The 7,763-nt window shown below is 34.6% G+C and overlaps 1 protein-coding gene across 1 annotated transcript in view; it reads left to right on the top strand.

Annotated features, from left to right (window-relative positions):
- LOC108577664 (poly(rC)-binding protein 3) overlaps positions 1-7,763 on the top strand; it is a 181,617-nt gene that overhangs the window by 2,562 nt on the left and 171,292 nt on the right. The window lies entirely within an intron of this gene.

Here is a 7,763-nt window from a genome sequence, read left to right as displayed (position 1 = left end):
GAATTCGCGTTTTTTCTTTTGATTCTTTCAATTTTTCAATTGCATTACGCATTATTGCAATAATTTCTATCGTTACATTTGTATGTATTCAACGTTTGTTTGTTTTAGTGTCGTGAAATGAATTATATTACACATTTTCTCTATTCACACTGAATTTAAAGATTATAACGATTAAAAATCAAGTTGACCTGTGGTCATTTATCAAGAATAATCATAATAAAGCTGAAATTATTGTGTTAAATAATTTTTTTAATACGAATTAGGAATTTATTCAACGTTTGCTTGTTAGAATAGAACGATAAATTTAGTGTAAATATAGAAAACGTATAATATAATTTATTTCATGGTATTGTAACAAGCAAACGTTGAATAAATTCCTAATTCGTATTAAAAAAATTATTTAACACAATAATTTCAGCTTTATTATGATTATTCTTGATAAATGACCACAGGTCAACTTGATTTTTAATCGTTATAATCTTTAAATTCAGTGTGAATAGAGAAAATGTGTAATATAATTTATTTCATGGTATTGTAACAAGCAAACGTTGAATACATTTTTCATTCGTGTAAGAAGAATTATTTAACACGATAAATTTAGCTGTACTATGGTTATTTTTAATCTACGACCACAGGTCAACCTGATTTTTAATCCCTACGAAATTAATTTAACCACGAGTAAGTAACGAGAACGCTAAAACCTATGTTTCCATTGAAGAATATTGTAAAAACGTATAAATTGTTATATGCAATGTTATAACAAATTGTCGGAAGTATAAATTTTTAATAAAATTGTGAAAATTGATAAATTATACCGTGTTACGATATCGGAAATCTCCCGCGAAAATCTCCCGCGAAAATTTCCCGCCTGACCTAACCGACGATTTTGCTAATGACTTTGGGGAGAGGGTACCGCAGGTATATAAGGACCCGCCGATGTCCCGCGAAATCATTTACCCTTTATACTGGGCCCTAGACACTTCGCGGCGTATTTTGACCTGAAGGTTCTGAGATGTGAATAGAGTGGTCGGGGGCTACTAGCTAGTCTATGTCCACCCTGTACACACTCAGCCTTCTTGTAACACTTGTATACATTAGAATCAATTAGAATTTCTATTACTAATTATTAAACAAATTTTAACAATTACCGGCACTCGCTAGGCACGTAATATCAGACTTTAAATACTCGACTTCGAACTTCGGTTTAGTCATAATTCTATTAATGTTATAATAACGTATAATTTATTAATTTTCACAATTTTATTATTAATTTATACTTCCAAAAATTTGTTAAAACATTACATATTATTATTTATACATTTTTGCAAGTTTCTTTGACAAATAAGTACGTTTCAACGATCTTATTACTTTCTCGTTGTGAAATCAAGTTCGGAGGATTAAAAATCAGGTTGACCCTTGGTCGTAAATTTAAAATAGCCATAGTGAAGGTGAAATTATTATTTTAAATAAATGTTTCTATACGAATTAAGAATCTATTCAACGTTTGTTTGTTGCAATACCGTGAAATAAATTGTATTATATATTTTCTCAGTTTAGACTGAATTTAAAGTTCGTAAGGATTAGAAATCAGGTTGACCTGTGGTCGTAGATTAAAAATAGCCATAGTGAAGGTAAAATTATTACGTTAAATAATTGTTTTTATACGAATTAAATATTGATTCAACGTTTATTTGTTGCAATACCGTGAAATAAATTGTATTATATATTTTTTCTGTTTACACTAAATTTAAAGTTCTGTTTACATGTTATAACAATTAGAATGTAGACGTTTTGCCGTTTCACGGTTTTTCCTCTGTTAATTATGTGTTTATAAATCATTTCAAACTAAAGCAGCACCATGCCCACCCTTAATTAAACCGTCTCAGTAGTTTACCGTAATTAATAATCTATTTTCGGAATTTATGCGAGAATTTTTGAATTTTAGTAAATACTAGAGTCAGTGCATCGCGTATTGAAATAATAGCTTCGTCCCTAGTTCGTTTATTATTGAATATTTTTACGCGTTTAACTTATGCTTCTCCCCAATTCTCGTCGCGTATTTTATTCAAATTTTCTTATATTCTAGTATCGAGAAAGATACGAATTCGCGTTTTTTCTTTTGATTCTTTCAATTTTTCACTCTCGTTTTACGAAAGTTTACTTCAATAATAATATTGAAAATTTTTCTGGTGATTTGGTTTAGTAGTTAGTTGTGTTGTGTATTGCCAGCTCAAATATGAGTTGCTTAATGTATTTGCTTAAAATGTATTTTCTTGTGGCCGCCAAAAAAAATGTAGGGCCGATTCTACAAGTGTCAGTCAAACGGCAGGCCGACTCTATGTAATGTAATACAGGGCGTCTGTTTTATCTCAATACAGTGAAATATCTGGCGTGGCAGTGAACGTGTTAATAAGTAAATGTTGTTCAAATTATGTCGTGTTTTATGTCATTTTCATCAGAAAAATCTCATCAATATGTTAAGAAAAATTTCGGGATAAAAAAAGTTAAAATTAAAAAAGTTGATATTTATATCGTTTGGTTGCCTCGACACACGTTTCATGCTCATCTTTTATTCGCTGTCCTTGTCTGCGTTCGGCAAACTACAAAGGCGGGCGCGAGGCTCGAAAACGTAGTCCCTGACTGTAGGAGTGTCAGGTTTAGCTTCCTTGCGGTGTGACACTTGTGAAGAATATACTGTAGTAATTTTTGACTTGCTTTTCCAAACATCTTCGAATTTCGTCGTCTTGGAGGACAAGAGAATTGCCTCGGCAATGTAGGCCCGCGCCTCCACTTCCTGGGACTTTCCCAGAGAAAAAAGCACGAGGCCTTTTGTCGTAGACTTCCTTTCTACGCGCATCGTATCGCCTTACATCTAAAATTAGTTTAAGTATTATCGGTTGAATAAATATATTTTTGTTAAACAACTTCGCGAATAATCATTTACACCACGTCATTTCCAAACATTTTTATAAAAATTAGCGTTTCTTAACTTTTCATTTTTATAAAAGTTAGCGCTTTTTATTTCCATAAATTCTTCATATATTTCAGCATGATTCAGATGAACTATGGCCTACTTTAACTTCATATAGGAAAACTGTGCTAAATTCCTTCGAAGATAATTATTTGCTTGCGTAAAATAGTTAACCCTTTCGTGACCGATTATTTCAACATTCCTAAACAAATAAAAATCTCACAAACAAATCACAGTCTTCTTTACCAACGACACAATCTTTATTTTTAATAAATCTGACTCATGCTTACCAGAACAACAGCCTAACACTTCTCTTGCTATATTCTCTAAAGAAACTCTATTTGCCGAAATAATTGCAACGATAGAGCGAAATTTTCTTTATCTCTCTCGAAGCGAAATTCACGAAATCCGCCTAACTTTCGTTTAGCCGAAGCGAATTGTGCTAGGTAAGGCGCGAGACACGTTGAAAAATCGCCGATCTAATTGGTCATCGAGGTAAATTCGACCGGTGAAACGTATTCTTCCGGTCGAACGATTTATAGGGTTAATCTGAATGCGAGAGGATAGTCGGTCGGAGGAATTTACGAAGTTGGAAAGCTGTAACTGCACGGCGAGTCGATATCGAAAGCGGAACTGAAAGCGACGTTGATATCGGCGCGCGACGTACGGTTCCCAGCAACGATTAAGAGGGATCGGCTATCAAACGGTCGAGAAGTCGTGATTTTAAGAGTATTCCCTTCCCTGTGCCGAATTATTTCTTCCCCGAATGCCTTTTGTTTGTCGCGAAAACGTGCTTGATGGTAAAGAAGCATTAGTTGATAAACATTTTAGTCTGCTTTTATTATTGTTGCATTAATTACTTTTAGTATAGGTACATATCTTAGAAAGAGAATATGTTAAACGTTAAACCAGATCTTTTCTGTGACTTTTTTCTTTCAAACTTGTTCGATAATAATAAATAATAAATTCAAACATTCTTTTCTGATTTTTTATTGCTGTTTTAATTAATTTTAGTGTGCCTATCTTAGAAGAGGAATATGTTAAACGATAAACGAGATCTTTTCTGTGATCTTTTATTTCTTTACTTTTTAAAGGTGTTTGATATTAAATAAGAAAAAATTGAAACACTTTTGACTTTTTTTTTATTGCTATCTTAATTAATTTTGATATGCTTAGGTATAGTAGAAGAAGAATATGTTAGGTAAATGATAAGCGAGATGTTTTCTATGATTTTTCTTTTTTCATTTTTTTTAATCCATTTGAAATATGGATATGTATGAGACTAAAAGGGTTGAAAACTGAACGAATGATTTCTCAGAGCGTCGCTGATCTAACAAAAGGACATCTCCAAATATGTATCGCTCACAAATTTTCATGAAATTTACGTACGATATATTTCTCGAAAAAATATTTGACACGTATTTTTTTTTTATCAATCATCGTTCATATTGAGGAAGTGAAAACAGCCCTCAAAGTTAGGCTCTCGAAGCCTATTTGGTCCAGTATCTGGGAAATTATCAGAGATAGAGGAATTGTTTAAGTTGCCGGGATAATTAATTACAGAGAATGTTTGTTCGAGGAAGGAAAATTTCATCTCGATACGTATTATCGTGAAATGAAATGTATCTACCAATTAGCGTGTTTACTGCAACTAATTAGCGGAACAAAGGGCCTCTTGCGAATTATCACGGTGGATCTATTCTTATTTTTTGCCGCCGTTTAATGAGAATGAACAAATAAGACTGAATTTATCGTGATCGTAGAACAGGAATGAAAATTACTGCGACGTTTTCTGCAGTTCAATGAATCGATCGATTTAAGCAGCAGAAATGCGTCTTAAAGTCTCGTCGACAAAAAATAAATCAGAAGAATCATCGTATTTAGTGTGACATTAATTTCGAAAATAATTTACAGTGTTCTTTTAAATTTCCTACGTTGTCCAGTCTTCACTTTCAATATTTCTTCCATTCTCCCTTTTTCTCTGCACAATCGTTTCTTTTTATACCGATAGTGAAGTTTACACGAAACAATTTTTTTACATTTTCGTTGCAATTTCAATATCGAAGACCTTGCTCTCAATTTACCAATAATTCTCTCTCAATATCAACAAAATTTCGTACTAAAATTTTCGGAGCGCGAAACGTTTCCTAGTCATTCGGACTATCGCAGTTTAAGAATTAATTATTGTTAAATCGTAGAGTATTAAATTTAAAGAAGTACATTTTCTATGGTATTTTGTCTTTTCATTTTTTTTTCCATTCATTTCAATCCGTTATAATTTGTGGAAAATTTGAAAATATGGATATGTATAAGCGATTACGACGGAAAGACATTGAGGGACCCAACGGGAATCGAACCCGGGACCTTCGGGTTAGCAAGCCGAGGCTTTGCGCGCTACGCCAACCACTCCCTCTCTATTGTCCCGTGCCCGGTTTCCTATTTTTTGGGTATGGAGGCCCCGATACTACAACACTCGGCCATCCTGAACTGACAATTCTCGCCCTCGAATGTCCTCAGTGCAACACAACTCAACTCAACACTTTCGGGTACACTCCCCCACACAGTGGCACTCTCAGCCGAAACTCTGTTTCTCAACTCTTTTTGGGAGACGTGCAAACCCTCGGACCCAACACGGGAATCGAACCCGGGACCTTCGGCTTAGCAAGCCGAGGCTTTGCGCGCTACGCCAACCACTCCCTCTCTATTGTCCCGTGCCGGTTTCCTATATTTGGGCATGGAGGCCCCGATACTACATAATTATTATTAAATCGTAGAGTATGAAATTCAAAAGAGTACATTTCCTGTAGTTTTTTATCTCTATTTTTTTACAGTTCGCAAATTTCTTGAAAAGCAACTATTTTCACCATTCACACTTGCACAAAATATTTTTTTAACAAAACAAAAATGAGAAACACGAAAAATCTTCAGACAGAAAAATGATTTAACCACACCCTAATAGAACATATCTCCACAAATTTCGCGTTAACCATTCAGACGGATCATGTTGACAGACATCTCAACGACAAATTCCATTACTCTGATTCCACGTCATTTATACCCTCTTCTCCATTAGATATAATACTTGTAAGTACCCTGCAAACGTTATCTCATTGTCTGCGATCCGAAGTCGCAAGATTCTACCGGAACACAGAGAGAAAGAGAGAGAGAGAGAGAGAGAGAGAGAGAGAGAGAGAGAGAGAGAGATAGGTAGAAGACATTACGTCAACGATGGAACACGTAACATTTGCAAAGCACTTGGACATCTAGATTTGTTGAAGAGTACTATAACCATAGAAGTGTTCGAGTAGGAAGTGATATATCCTTCTCTCGACGCTTTACACCGGGATTTACTTTTACTACCCTCAAAAAGCTAACCCAGATGGTCGTCCAATTAAATTTAATTGCAAAAACATACAGCTATTACTCCGCATAAAATTTCACCCCTTACCCAACATGGAATCTGAAGTTAAACACGGCTAATTCTTGTCCAGTCACATTTACGCGCAGTAATAATGCTCTGTCGGATTATGCTAAATTAAAAAGTAGTTTTTCTCATTCGTAGGTATTTTTTTTTTAGCAAAATGTGGATCAATTGGTGAATATATTTGTTAATACGTTCGAATTGTGGATTTTAATTCATGCTTTGCTGTTATTAGAGTGATTTGAGGATGCTGGTTTCTGTCAGTATAGTGATACTATGTTCGATTAATTAAAGCGGGAAGTTAATTTATATAATTTATTGGAAGTTAATAGTAATTAATTTTCTTTTTTTTCTATAGAAACTGTGATAGTTCGAATTATTTCAAGAATCATTTACACTTCGAAGAATCGCAGACTATGAAAATTTCGTTTCATATTTTCGAATTTTTCCACAAAGTTAAAAATTAAAAAAAAAAAATCATAGAAAATATACTCTTTGAAATTTAACACTCTACCATTCAATATTAATTAATTTCCCTTTCATTCTTCATAAATTTCAGAATGTTCAAGCTTGTTCGTGTCATTTTCGTTCCTAAAAGTCGCAAGCCATGAAAATTCCACGAACGATCTTATCCTAATTCTAAAAGGATCAAACAACTGTCACTCTTCGTCGAAGTATTCTTCGATTCGATTCGATCCACTTTTCCCCGAGATACGATAATCTATGAGACACGTGATCGTTGGCCGCCGGCGATAATAATCTAGAAATCGGAATATCTGCGAACGAAATCCCAATTACCTACGGTCAACGCCTACTGTGTAACGTGTACAAACAAATCTCGTGTGTTTCGCGTTTCCGGCCCTGGTGAATTTCCGCCGACGTTGGATTACCAGGTCCAAAGGGTCCTCTCGCCCGAAGAACCGGCATTTCAGGAATTACGGGTTTATTTGCGCGCCCCTGATTCGATATGTTCTGTTCAAACGGCGTTTCAGACTCGATTCTGATCGTGCACCAATGAGACAGTGGAAAGATTGTAGGAACAAATCGACCAGACACCGGGGCACATTTCAATTTTCATGGTATTTGGATAGGGAGATCTTTTGGGATCTTGAATTCAAGGGTTCTCGCGAGTTGCCTCGCTGTTGTGCAGGATAAGCGGATAGTTTGAGACATTTTTTCGTTCTTTTAAGTGTTTTATTATTTTATTTTATAGGAGTAGGTGTGAAGGAAGTGGAGTGATTCCGAGAAATGATTGTGATTTGTTGTGTATAGCCATAGGAAGAAATATAAATTTCGATTTTTTTTTTGGAGAGAATAGAATGTTTATACTTTAAAAGATTCAGTAAATCTTAAGTAAGTACTGAGCATTTT

The sequence above is a fragment of the Habropoda laboriosa genome, unplaced genomic scaffold (genome assembly GCF_001263275.1).
Source record: "Habropoda laboriosa isolate 0110345459 unplaced genomic scaffold, ASM126327v1 scaffold718, whole genome shotgun sequence".
NCBI classification, from domain to species: domain Eukaryota; kingdom Metazoa; phylum Arthropoda; class Insecta; order Hymenoptera; family Apidae; genus Habropoda; species Habropoda laboriosa.
Note: the sequence above shows the minus strand (reverse complement) of the source record. Positions and strands in the feature narration are given on the sequence as shown.